Consider the following 13,098-nt stretch of genomic DNA (forward strand, 5'->3'; position numbering starts at 1 on the left):
CCTTTTGGCCTGTAGCTGCAGTTGTGCTTAGAATAAAAACGCACTAGTGGTGTCTGGTAATACTGTTGAAGGTCCTTAGGCCGACCCAAGCCAACTTGTGATGTCATCGTAATTGATTCGGCCACCATATTGGATTTAATCAAAAACCCGTACGAATTTTTGCAGGTCACAAATTTCACCTGATCTTCACCAAAATTGGCACACACCATCTTCAGACCATAACCTATCAATATATTGCTTTCTGGAACAATTGACAAAAGCATTCTTCCGTAACAGCCAATCAAAAATGATGGCGAAGCCGCCAAACAGGAAGTGAGCTCATATCTCAGCAACCCTGCCATGTATCATAACCAAACTTACTACATAGATTCATGACCCCATTAGGAGGACGCACAAAACATTTGGTGACCTTTGACCTGTAGAGGTTGCTGCAATTTGCAATTTTGCATATTGATCTGTAGTTGCTGATGTGTTTCATCGATCCTTTATTTTTTGATGTGAAACTGATGACAACATGTTCCATCCAGTTCATTCTAATGCGTGCGTGCAAGGGCGGGGAGGGGCAGGACGGGGTGGGATGGGCAGGGGTGATTAGATGGGGGGCTGGCTGGCGGAGGCGGTGGCAATTCTCAGCCCTGTTTCAGCCCTACAAAATCAGTTATGTTTTGATGTGACACTAGTTGAAAGTGTTGATCGCGGATGTCTGCTGAGTTCTATCTTGTCGCCATGGCTACTCCAGCCTATTCTGCTTGGCCCCCTCATTGCTGCTTGCAGCTATATTTAATAATGATTTACGTATAGGCTACTGTAGAGAGAGTCCTGTAAAAGTAGCGTATACTGTTTGTGAAGCTGTCCTACTGTAAAACTAAACATAGCGTTCCGATAAACTATTCAGAGATGGACATTAGAAAATTCTTCCTGAACAGAGGCAGAGGGAGAGGAACAGTGAGGAGAGATGAGGAGGATGAGGGAGGTATGATAATTGCCCACATTAACGGTAACATTAACATTTATGTTGGTAGCCAGTGCTGTGATTTGATCTATGGTTTAATGGCAACCTTAAATAAGTTTGCTGCATTTGCAAATGTAGCCTAATCTACACAGAATCAGAGTCTGATTCTGTGCAGATTATTATAGGCTACATTTGGAAATTATCAGCAAGTCAGTATGAAGGATTTAGTAGGCTATTTAAGCTACAAAGAACTGCAGTATTGCCAGGATGACTATAGGACCCTTGCCTGGGAGGGAAGTATATCTCAATTTTGACAAAAAATAAGCTTCCCTTGTGTTAGTAAGAAAGCCTATTAAATTCATGCAGTGAGTTTAGGCCTACTTATGCCTATGTGTGTGAATGTTGCTGGATCGTTGCTGCTACAACAATTGAGGGAGAGTGCTGGTCCTACAGTATGACAGTGACAATTATGATTTTGAAGCTCGTAGCCTACCCGTAGGCTAGCCATTTATTTCATATTGCGCGCACATTTTTTTTTATTTTTATGTAGGCTGGGAGTTGGGGGCCTGTGCCCCAGCAAAGCTCTAGATCTAGAATCGCCCCTGGTGCCAACATGTTGTAGAAACACCACAGCCTTAATTTGGTGCAAATCCGCGATTCACATTAACTGTAGGCTATCACCACAAGTGTATAGCCTACTAAACGTTTTTGCCCAAGTTTGTGTGCCAATTTCACATTTTGCAAAATTTGGCTACCTTTGTTACTAAACTGCCAGTTGATGGCCTACTTTTTACCTGCATCGACTCGCGAATCGCGATTGATTGTGCATTTAATGTAACACTCGGTGGAGAGATTTCCACTTTCCAAGTTTCACTTTCACTGTCATTGTGAGCTAAAAGGCTAGGCCTACTATATGGGAAATACTTTGAAGTTCCTTTTGAGTAGGGTCAGCTCCAAAAATGAATGGATTTTCTTTAACCTGTGCTACACTTTTCCACCAAGTTGTGCGAAAATTGTAGACTACCCGCAGTTTTTTTTATGTTGACAGAACCGCACTACAGTAGCCTACATTGTGCAGTAAATGGAAGATCTTGGTAACGCGTGCAACTAACGTCTATAAAAACAATATATTTATGGAATAAAACTAGACCTCTGGTTGCTGTTTACGGTTAAACTGTAATGATGTGAACACCAGCCAGCGGAGGGCACCTATTAGGCTGCATGCACTCGTCAACCTGTCTCTATGTATGGCCACTCGTCTGCCACGTGGGGGTAGCTGTACTCTGTATACCACCTCCCCTAGACGCTCCAACACTCTACAGGGGCCTACCCAGTCACTGTCCAGCTTAGGGCAACAACCTTTTTTTCTCTGCAGGCTGTGGACCCAAACCAGCTCCCCTGGTTCCAGGTGGCGGCCCTTGTAGTGTAGATCGTAGTTTCTGCGTTGCCTCGCCCCTGCGCTTTGCAGCTGTACGCGTGCAAAGTCGTGGGCTGTCTCTAGGCGGTCCTGCAGTCTCCTGGCATACTCTCGTCCTTGGGGCACAGCTGGGGTGTCAGGAGGGAGGCCAAAGGCCATTGCTGGTGGGGTGCGGAGCTCTCTACCCAGCATGAGCAGGGCTGGTGTGCAGGCTGTAGATTCCTGGACGGCGGACCGACAGGCCATCAGCACGAGCGGGAGGCGCTTGTCCCAGTCGCGTTGATGTTTAGCAGTGATGATGGCCAGTTGCTGGATCAGGGTCCTGTTGAAGCGTTCTGCTAAGCCATCGCTCTGCGGGTGTAGGGGGGTGGTGTGAGTTTTGTTTACACCCAGTCTATGACACAGGTCGGCGAATACTCGTGACTCAAAGTTCCGCCCCTGGTCACTGTGTATGGTTTGGGGCGTCCCAAAACGGCAGACCATGCCCTCCAGTAGAGCTTCAGCCACAGTCTCTGCCTCCTGGTTAGGGAGGGCATAAGCCTCGGGCCACTTAGTGAAGTAGTCCATTACTGACAGCACGTACCTGTTCCCGCTGTCAGTGACCGGGAGTGGACCGACTATGTCCACCCCGACTCTTTCCATGGGTGCGCCGACTGGAAACTGTTGGAGCTGTGCATGAGACTGTTCAGAGGGGCCCTTCTTTGCCGTGCAGCTGTCACACCTCCTGCAGAAGTCCTCTACGTCCCTCCTGGACTGCCCCCAGTAGAAGCTCTGACGTAGGTGACGGAGAGTTTTGGTGACCCCGAAGTGACGAGCCCCCATGGCCCCATGCACTGCTTTCAGCACGGTCGGACTCTCTGCTCTGGGGACCACCAACTGCCACCTCAGCTCTCCCATCGCTGGATCCTTCCAGGCCTGCTGTAGCACCCCATCAGTCAGCCGCAGGCCCTGGAAATTTGCCCACAGCCCTTTGGTCGCTGTGGAGAGCGGTGCCACCTCCTCCCATGGTGGCCGTGTCTGCATCTCCACCCACTGGAGCACTGGCTGTATGTCCATATCGGCCTCCTGCTGTTGTCTCCACTGCATTGCTGACATTTCAGTGAGCTCACAGCACACCGCGGCCCGGCTGACGATGGCTGCCTCCTGGCCCTGTAGCTCCCTGTCTCGTGTCTCCCTCCTGTCGCAGTGGCGGCACCCCTCCTCAGCGCAGGGTCGGCGGGACAGGGCGTCGGCGTTGGAATGGCGAGCTCCCGCTCTATGCACCACTTTAAAGTCATGACTGTAGCTCCTCCATCCAGCGTGCTACCTGGCCCTCCGGCTCTTTAAAGGACATGAGCCACTGGAGGGCAGAGTGGTCCATCCTGACAGTGAACGGTAGCCCACAGAGGTAGTATTTGAAGGGGCGGATGGATGATAACACAGCTAGGAGTTCTCTGCGTGTGACACAGTAACGACGTTCGTGCTTGTTAAAAGTCTTACTGTAATACGCCACCACTCTCTCTCCCTCTGGGCTTAGCTGTGCCAGCACCCCGCCCACTCCCTGTCCACTCGCGTCACAGTCCAGGATGAACGGGAGGGAGGGGTCAGCCGGAGCCGACACGGGAGCCTCCCCCAGCTCCTTCTGTAGCGAGGTGAATGCTGTTTGACAGTCGCCGGTCCACATGAAGTCTTGGTCTTTGTGCAGTAGCCTGAACAGCGGTGCAGCCACACAGGAGAACCCCCTCACGAACCTCCTGTAATAAGAGGCTAAGCCCAGGAAGCTTTTCAGCTGTTGCTGGTCCGTTGGTGTGGGCCAGTCTCTGACCGCTCGTACCTTTTCATCCATTGTGCCAATGCCCTCTCTGCCCAGCCTGTGCCCAAGGAATGACACCTCTCTCTGCATGAAGTGGCACTTTTCCGGGTGGAGTTTGAGACCCGCTGCTGCTATACGCTCCAAAACATGCCACAAAGACTGGAGAGCTGCCTGGAAAGTGGAGTCGAGAATGTCGTCCAGGTACACCACACACTCACGCCGAGGGACTCCTGACAGCACTTTGTCCATCAGTCTTTCGAATGAGGCTGGTGAATTGCAAAGGCCAAATGGGAGAACTTTGAACTGCCAGAGGCACCTGCCAGTATCCAGATCTCAGCTGCCAGTATCCAGATCTCAGGTCCAGTGACATGAACCAGGCCCGAACCCGCTACCTGGTCCAGAGCCTCGTCTACCCGTGGCAGGGGGTAGGAGTCCTTCCTTGTCACCCCATTGAGCCGTCTGTATTCCACACAGAACCTCCACTGACCGTTCTTCTTTGGGACCATGACGACAGGGGCGGCCCACGGGCTGTCAGACGGCTCCACAATGCCCGCCTGCTGCATCTCCCATAAAAACTTGTCTGCTGCTTCCTGGCGTGCCAGTGGGAGGCGACGTGGGTGTAACTTGATAGGCGGGCTGTCACCCGTATCTATGTCGTGCTGTATTAGGTGTGTGCGCCCCACGTCACCTTCTTTGAATGCAAAAATGTCCTTGAAATGCGACAATAGTGGCCACAATTCTTCACCCTGTTGGGGGTCTAGATGAGAACAGTTCCGTCGCCATACACCCCGTACTGCCAACACGACACTTCCCTCCTCCATTTGGGGGAGCTGGGCTGCCCATGGTTCAGGTGCCCAGCTCTTAGGGGTCTGTATAGTGTGTGCAGGCTGTGGCGCAGGTGAGGCGGCTAGGTGAGGTGAGGGGGGTAGTGGGGGAGGTGGCTGGTGTGTTCCGAGCAGCGGGGGCTGTAACATGCCTCTGCTCAGCCGTGAGTGGGGGGGTGGGGGGCTACAGGGGTCTCGAGGAGTGGGCCTCACGGTCCCTACAACAGGGTCACTGTTGGCTTCAGCGGTGTTTGCTGACACAGTGGTTACCTGGGGTGTTGTAGGGTTGAAGCCCAGGGGGGGTGGAGCCATGTTGACAGGTCGTTCCCCCGGAAAGCACAGGGTGGCCTCTGCAAGATCCAGCCGACAGCCTGTGTTCTTCAAAAAGTCCAGTCCGAGAATGCAGGGGTCCTGGACTGACGCCACCCACACCGGGTGGCGCACTGTTTTACCGCCCACCACAAATGTCAGTGTCCCTTTGCCTTTCATGGGTGACAGTAGTCTATATCATAAACAAACTGTCAAAATAGACCACACCCCCTTGACACGTCATAAACCACGGCTCCTTTTTATCCAAATTAGCCACGTGGTTGTCACCACGTGTTGTTTGTTATTGTTTTGTGAGTCATGTGACAGTCATGTGCCTGGTGTCAAACAATGCCACGCCCCCCCTTGGCGGCCATATTGGATGTAGAGTCATGTGACAGTCATGTGCCTGGTGTCAAACAATGTCACGCCCCTTGGTGGCCATATTGGATGTAGAGTCATGTGACTTTTGTCAAACCCCTGGGTGGCCATATTGGCCCCAAACCCACATGTGTGTTTTGTGGTTATTATGGGTCAGATAAACTTTGTAAGAGGTGTATATGTTTAGTGGTAAATATGAATAAATACAAAGTGTGCTGCTAGGATGGCAGATAACCTCTTTAGCATGTTGTTAGAGGTTCAGGTTGAAAAATGTGTTAGCTATAAGTTACAAGTGCTAACCAGTAGGCCACGGCTGCCCCCCCAAAAAAGAAAATAGAGCTGCCGAAACCCGGTATCGAACCAGATATCTTTAGATCTTCAATCTAACGCTCTCCCAATTGAGCTATTTCGGCTGCCGGGCTTCAATGCTATGCATTGTAATGTAACCTTTATAAGTGAATTCATGGTGGTCATAGGTGGCCAAAATGAAGGTCTATGATCCCCCTACTTTGTAGGGGTGGTGTTTTGTCCGGGCATGTCTCTGAGTGTATTGTTTGAGACCCCTTTCATGCGGGGGGTCTGCCTACTACCTACGTACACTAGTGCTGATAACACTGTAAAAGAACTGTTATGAGTAGTGACGCCTGTATGCAGACACATGGTTATCTATAAACCCTTTTGTAGTGGGTGTGTTTTGCCCCAGCATGTCTCTAGGATTGAGATTATAAAAGCTGTGGCGGATGTATAGCTATCATTGTTAGCAGTGATTTTGAACAGAACTTACACTGTACCATGGCAGATATGATTGAATCGGGAAAATCAAAGAGACGGATTACGCTCACGCCTGTAAGCGCCAAGCTATCGAATCCTGAAATGACTTATGCACCGCAAAGGAGGAGACCTGAAACTTTTGTTAATTTTCTGAGTAAACCTAATGATGGCGTGGAATACCAATGGTTGTTGAACGATGGGCACATAGGAGGCTATGTTTTTGACAAGGAAGATCGCAGTATGAAGCTATATGCTTTGGCATCTCCGGATTTGGTGTTTTCAGACGACATGGCGCACATTTCATTTTGTGATGCCGATTGGGACTCTTGGAAGGATATTGTACAGCCTACTATGGACACCACTTACTCAACATCATGGAATAGTCCAGCCTGTCAAGTTTTACCATATGTGTGCTAACTGTCCACAGGATTTCATTCGCCTGTCTAGCGGTGCATACAGAAGACCTACATATTATTATGAAGAAGATTTGTATGAATTCGCAGATACACCTAAAGTGCAGTATCTTTGGAAAGACTGGTATGTTCTAAGTGATGGAAAATTTGGCATGTCCCTTTTTTTCAAATTTTTTTTTTAAAAGTCTGACATTTTGAATTTGTGTTTGGCTGTCTTGACCTCAATCTCCGTTTCAACCTGTAACCCATGGGCGGATTATGAACTTTCGGGCCCCTGTGCCCAGATGTATTAAGGGCCCCCCACTTATTGCCATATATGTGGGAGGGGGGGTTTGGGGGTCCTCCCCCAGAACATTTTTAATTTTTCTGATGTGATTTCCTGTATTCTGGTGCATTTTGGGGATGGCCAATACTAAATTCAATCAGATTCATAGCCTACATCCTGATTTGTTGATATTGAGGCAATGATTCCATGCAAAGGCTTGGGCTTCAGGGCCCCCTGGCCCCGGTAGGCCCGTGCAGTAATCCATCCCTGCTGTAACCAAGACCAGTTCCACTTTGTTTTACAACCCTCATCCACTTTCTTAACTGTTAGTGCCTCACTCTCATCAAATTCTCTCATTCTGCAAATGAAAAGTTGCATATAGTAGCCAGTGTTACCCTAGACCTGACAGTATCATAACAGAGTGCAAAAAATTACACTCCCCAATAGTTCACTTCACTCTGCCCCCTTTCTCAATGCGCCCCAAAATAACGTTCTTCTGCACGAAAATGTACAGTTAAAATGTATCAACGGTAGTGCGGTCTGTTAGGATAAGCCCACACATCAGTTTTTCGCCCCTTATGTGGTAGGCAGGGCTCTACACTAAAAAATTTTTCCAGGAGCACTTGTGCGCCCAAGTTAAAAAATGTAGGAGCACAGACAAAAATTTGGGCGCACAGTCAGTTCTGTACTTAACTTACACATAATCTAACATTACACTCCAGCTAACAGTTAATCATGCCAGTGCACCAATTACAAATATTAAGAATGACTGACAACATTTAGGCTACAGGAAACAGGATTTTAAAGATCAGTGTCTACTTTATTTTCAGTCTGTTCTATTTTCCTACATTTTGTTAATGTAAAATAATATAATACATTGCCATATTTGCATTTAGCCTGTATATCAAGTATCCTGCCAAATGTAGGCTAATTTATTTATTTGTGAATCCATCTGTAGCTAATCCAAATATGCCCATGGTGACCTATCTGACTGCATACTACTGCCTAATACTACTACTAAAACAGTCCATTTTCTCTTCCACAAAACCCAACATAGGCTATCAAGGATGTATATTTTTTTTAGCCTTTTATTTTTTATTTGAAATATCTGCATTGATGGGGGCAGTAGGCAAATGTTAGGCCTACTTTTGTTTTGCACTTCAGCTTGTATTCGGTGTAAACAAACAAGCATGCGTGGAAGCCTGGAGTTGTCAGTAGCGATCTACCTTTGAATAAAATGGGAGGGAGTATTATGGGAGGCTACTTTTGTGCCTGTTCGCTACAGCTATATTTTGCATATTGCAGCCAATACGTCAACTGGGCTAAAAGGCATGTTAGGTTACCTTTCCATCTCTCACTGCATTCTCAGAATCTTATCCTGTTCCTCCTATATCCGATGAATTCGGTGGATAGAAGCACTAATTTCTTCAATCTTTGCATCTTGGCTGGCTAGTCTAACTTTCCGCTTTTTCTGTAATCAATTTCTATGAAAAATCTATGTCTGTTGTAGGGGTGTAACGGTACACAGAAGTCACGGTTCGGTTCATACCTCGGTTCGGACATCACGGTTTGGTACGAGTTCGGTACAATGGAGGGAAAAGCAAAACAAAAATGCAACAAAAATGTCTCAGGCTGTACCACCTAGTGTCATACAGTCTCTTCCCTGAGTTATCTGCAACAGCCTGAAGTGTGTAAGATGTAGGCTACAATAAGTGCCCAGACTCCATCTGTAACTTGTAAACAAAATAAGACAATCAGCTATAAAACTGAAAATAGGCCTACAGCATCTCTTATTTCTGAAAGTGCAAATTACATAGAAAATTATTTTTAAAAATCCACTTAAGCAAGACCTTCAACATCTGTGTTTAGTTGTATATGGAAGGGTCTACAATTTGCCTCAATATTTTTCATTGTGTGTAAAGTAATAATCTAGCCTACTAACTGTGAAAATATCACACTATTTTGCCTTTTTTTTTAAACGAAATTGCTCCTTTCATTTCATTCAACAGACTACAACTAGAAGTCACGTGACTTTGCCCTTTGACATTAACTCACCGTAGCATGGTTTGTTTATTAGCCTGGTTAGCGTTGTCACTTTATTTGACTGTCTATGCACTTAACACTACCAGCTCCTCATGTGAGAAGTTACAAGTTACCCCAACATAAAGGTAATTACCACGCGATTTACATAGCTTTCTGTCATTACGAAATCATTTAATTTAAGCCATAGGTTTTGGCCCTATTTGTATGTGTATAAGCTGCTGAAGCGCAGGGGAAGTTGTTTTCCCCTCATTTCAGTGATTGGTAGCCTATCATCTTATCCACCACTGTTTCGCCTGTACTAACGTTACTGTAACTGAAGTTCTCAAACTTGCGATCTTAAAGAGACCAGCGGATCCTCTAACTCTTGTAGGTCTAACCTTAGTGCTGCTAATGACTGACGGACTCGACCGACGACCTGACAAAAAAAAACATAGGCGATCAGAGCTAAAGCGAGACTACAGATTAGCGTTAGGTGTCGCTAAAGAACTCCCGTAACTCTCGCTACTTAACAGTAATTGCGCATGACATTAATTAATCCGCACACGAGTTTTATGTATTTTTATACCGTGTATTCTCCGTGTAAATTCATGCACCGAACCGTGACGCCCGTACCGTTTCGGTTCAATGCGAATACATGAACCGTTACACCCCTAGTCTTTTGTGTGCGTGTGTCAAGGTAAAGCATAGGCCTACCGTACGCATATACTGTAGGCCTACTGCGCAAAAGCGGCACTTGCGCCTATAGGCTATTTTTATCGCCTTGTTAGGCTATGCGCGGGGTGTGCCAACTTTTTATGAGATAGAGAGGCCCCTTAAAGACAAAAAGATAATTCGAACCGAGGTGAAGTTAGTTTGATATTTGATATTCGGATATTCGACAGATATTCGATTTTTTTTTAATGCAGCCGGTTTCACCCCGTGTTTGCAAACAATGTACAAACAGATGACCTGTCTACTTGCTCCCAGCCGACCTACTTAGGGACCGTCTATAAAGTACCTTCTGAATTACCTTCATAGTCTTTTTTGTCAATAGGTTTGACATCATGTGACCTAGTGACTCCAAACCAATGCAGAATAGTTATCCTATATGGGACTCATCAGACACACCTATTTTTATAGCGACTGTATGCACGCTGTATTTTATATGAATTTTTTTAAGAAAATACATTATTTCATATAACAGACTCCTTTTTTTCAATACCTCCCAAGCCATGTGACCAAGTGATTCCAAACCAATGCAAAATAGTTATCCTATATGGGACTTATCAGACACACCTCTTTTTATAGCGACTGTATGCACGCTGTATTTTATATTAATTTTTTTAAGAAAATACATTATTTCATATACCGTATTTTCCGGACTATAAGTCGCTCCTGAGTATAAGTCGCATTAGTCAAAAAATGCCTCATGAACAGGAAAAAAACATATATAAGTCGCACCGGACTATAAGTCGCATTTATTTAGAAATGTATTTCACAAAATCCAAAAACAGAGACTATGTAACTGGACTATTGAAGCCAAAAAGATTAATGTTAATGAAGGAGTGAAGGCAGCCAAGAAGAGGGCCGGATAGGCCTAATTGTAAAGCAAAAGATTCACTGAAAGAAAATGCCATGTGGTACACCAAAATTTAGCTAAAATGTGGAGAATACAATGCAATCAAGCATTTTGGGCAATGTGGAGTCACAAGCTGGCAGCAGATTAAATGCTCACGAGAGAGAAAAATATGGTTTTAAAAAAAGACGTGACCGAAGCAAGCCAGGCATAGATCTATAGGCCCGAAGTTAATTGTAAAGCAATTTACAAAAGATTCACTGAACGAAAATGATGATATGGTACATGAAAATGTAGCTAAAAATGTGGAGAATGCAATGCAATCAAGCATTTTGGGCGATGTGGAGAGACAAGCCAGCAGCAGATTAAATGCCCACGAGAGAGAAAAAGATGCGTTTTAAAAAGACTGCACAGACAGGTTTTAATAGGACGTGCAGACCAAAGCTGCAGCAAGCAGGTGATATTTAGAAATGTATTTCACAAAATCCAAGACCAAGAACAGACAGATGTAACTGGACACATAGAGGCCAAAAATATTGAGAATTCTACAGGGAATGTTAATGAAGACGAAGGAGTTAATAGTGGCAAGAGGCAACCCGAAGGCTGCTGACGAGTGCCCGCGCTAATTGTGAAGCAATTTACAAAAGATTCACTGAACAAAAATGCTAATGTGGTACATGAAAATTTAGCTAAAAATGTGGAGAATGCAATGCAATCAAGCATTTTGGACGATATATTGGCACAAACTGGTAGGCCTAGCAGAACAATTGCTCGGCTGGCCACCTCCGAGAGAGCGCGAGAAAAAAAGATGCGCATTTAAAACCAGGGCCTAAATTTCAGCGCAGGATTGCGGGTATTGCGCATAAATTATTAAGTATTGAGCATAATAATAAAAGTCCCACAACTCTATCATAATGAGAGAAATTCCCACACATGTTACAGTGCTGTCTGATAACATTAATCTAATAATGGAGCGGCCTGAATGCGGGACTGTTGACTGGACGGACCAACTCTGACTTCAATTGAACCCGATGCATGGACCACTTTGCTCTCTCTCTCCCTCTCTCATCGCTGAAGTCAAATTATATAGGAGGTGCTTCTACATCAATCGCGATCGACAGGAAAGGAAACCAAACGTTTAGCGATCAGGAACCGTCAGGAATTTTGTAAACACAGAAGCATGACAGCCTATAACGCCAGAGAACATGGATGTGTTCTCTATTTGAGGAACGTTATAATCAATTGCGGACATGAACAGACATACAGACACGGAGCGCAAAGTAGGCCTACTTTCACTTTCTAGTGTGCGTATTCAGTACGTGAAATATAATTAGTAGCAAAACAGCAATCAAATATTAGCCTACATGGCAGTAAGTTTTGTTTTCAAATGTTTTCATGCATGTCTAGATAACGGGTGAGGAATGTTTAGGAGACAGACTATCGTAAATCTTCAAATTATCGCTGGGGTCTCTTTATTTAGGCTGCGCAAAGCACAGCACCTTTATTTGGGGCATGGCTTACTGTTTGATTATATTGCTAAATATCGGGACTGATGACCACTGAAATCTGCGGGGTATTTGATGGTTCACTATTAAGTTTCATGTAAGGGTGTTGGGATTTCCATCCGCTTATTGCGAGATAAGGCATCCGCTTTCATTTATTCATGGAACGTGTGTTGTGCTGAAATGGAAACCTTATTCAGCCTAAATGTAGTTATTTTTTAATCATGCATGATTTACTTTTTTATAAAATTCGTAGGCTGATGCCTGGCAGCAACAATTGTGTTTAGCCTAAATGTAGGCTAGGTTACTGCTTCAGCCTCTGGCAAGCTCAGAAGGGGGCGGCATGCAACTGATAGCTTGAGAGCAAGGTGTTGGAGATGTGTAAGACAATAACTTTTCATTGGCAACAATATTACACCAACCAACAATATAAAATATTAAGAAGAGCTATTTTATGAGTTAAATTGAAACAAAATTATTACTGGCCTTTATTTGTCCGAATCTGAGGCCCAAACAGAATCCTGGCCGTAATTTGAGGATTTAGGTATGCACGTGTGTTTCAGGCATAGCGCAACCACTAATCTCTGACTGAAAGTGCACAGAACTTGTGCATTTGAGAGCGCTCTCTCGCGGCTAGACAGTAATGTTTCATGTAGGGTTCATGTCAGTTAATATGAATTAACATTTAAAAACATGTTCAATTATATATTTTTTTCATATATAAGTCGCACCTGACTATAAGTCGCAGGGCCAGCCAAACTATGAAAAAAAGTGCGACTTATAGTCCGGAAAATACGGTAAGAAACAGACTCCTTTTTTCAATACCTCCCAAGCCATGTGACCTAGTGACTCCAAACCAATGCAGAATAGTTACCCT

At 45.4% G+C, this 13,098-nt stretch overlaps 1 non-coding gene across 1 annotated transcript; it reads right to left on the minus strand.

Annotated features, from left to right (window-relative positions):
• Positions 1-6,012: 6,012 nt before the first annotated feature.
• Positions 6,013-6,085, minus strand: trnaf-gaa (transfer RNA phenylalanine (anticodon GAA)). The gene has a single exon. It is a non-coding gene; the product is annotated as a tRNA-Phe (tRNA).
• Positions 6,086-13,098: the final 7,013 nt, after the last annotated feature.

The sequence above is a fragment of the Alosa pseudoharengus genome, unplaced genomic scaffold (assembly GCF_046254945.1).
Source record: "Alosa pseudoharengus isolate Yale_2024_CS ecotype anadromous, Long Island Sound unplaced genomic scaffold, YU_APseudo_1.1 YU_APseudo_1.1_scf_3, whole genome shotgun sequence".
NCBI classification, from domain to species: domain Eukaryota; kingdom Metazoa; phylum Chordata; class Actinopteri; order Clupeiformes; family Clupeidae; genus Alosa; species Alosa pseudoharengus.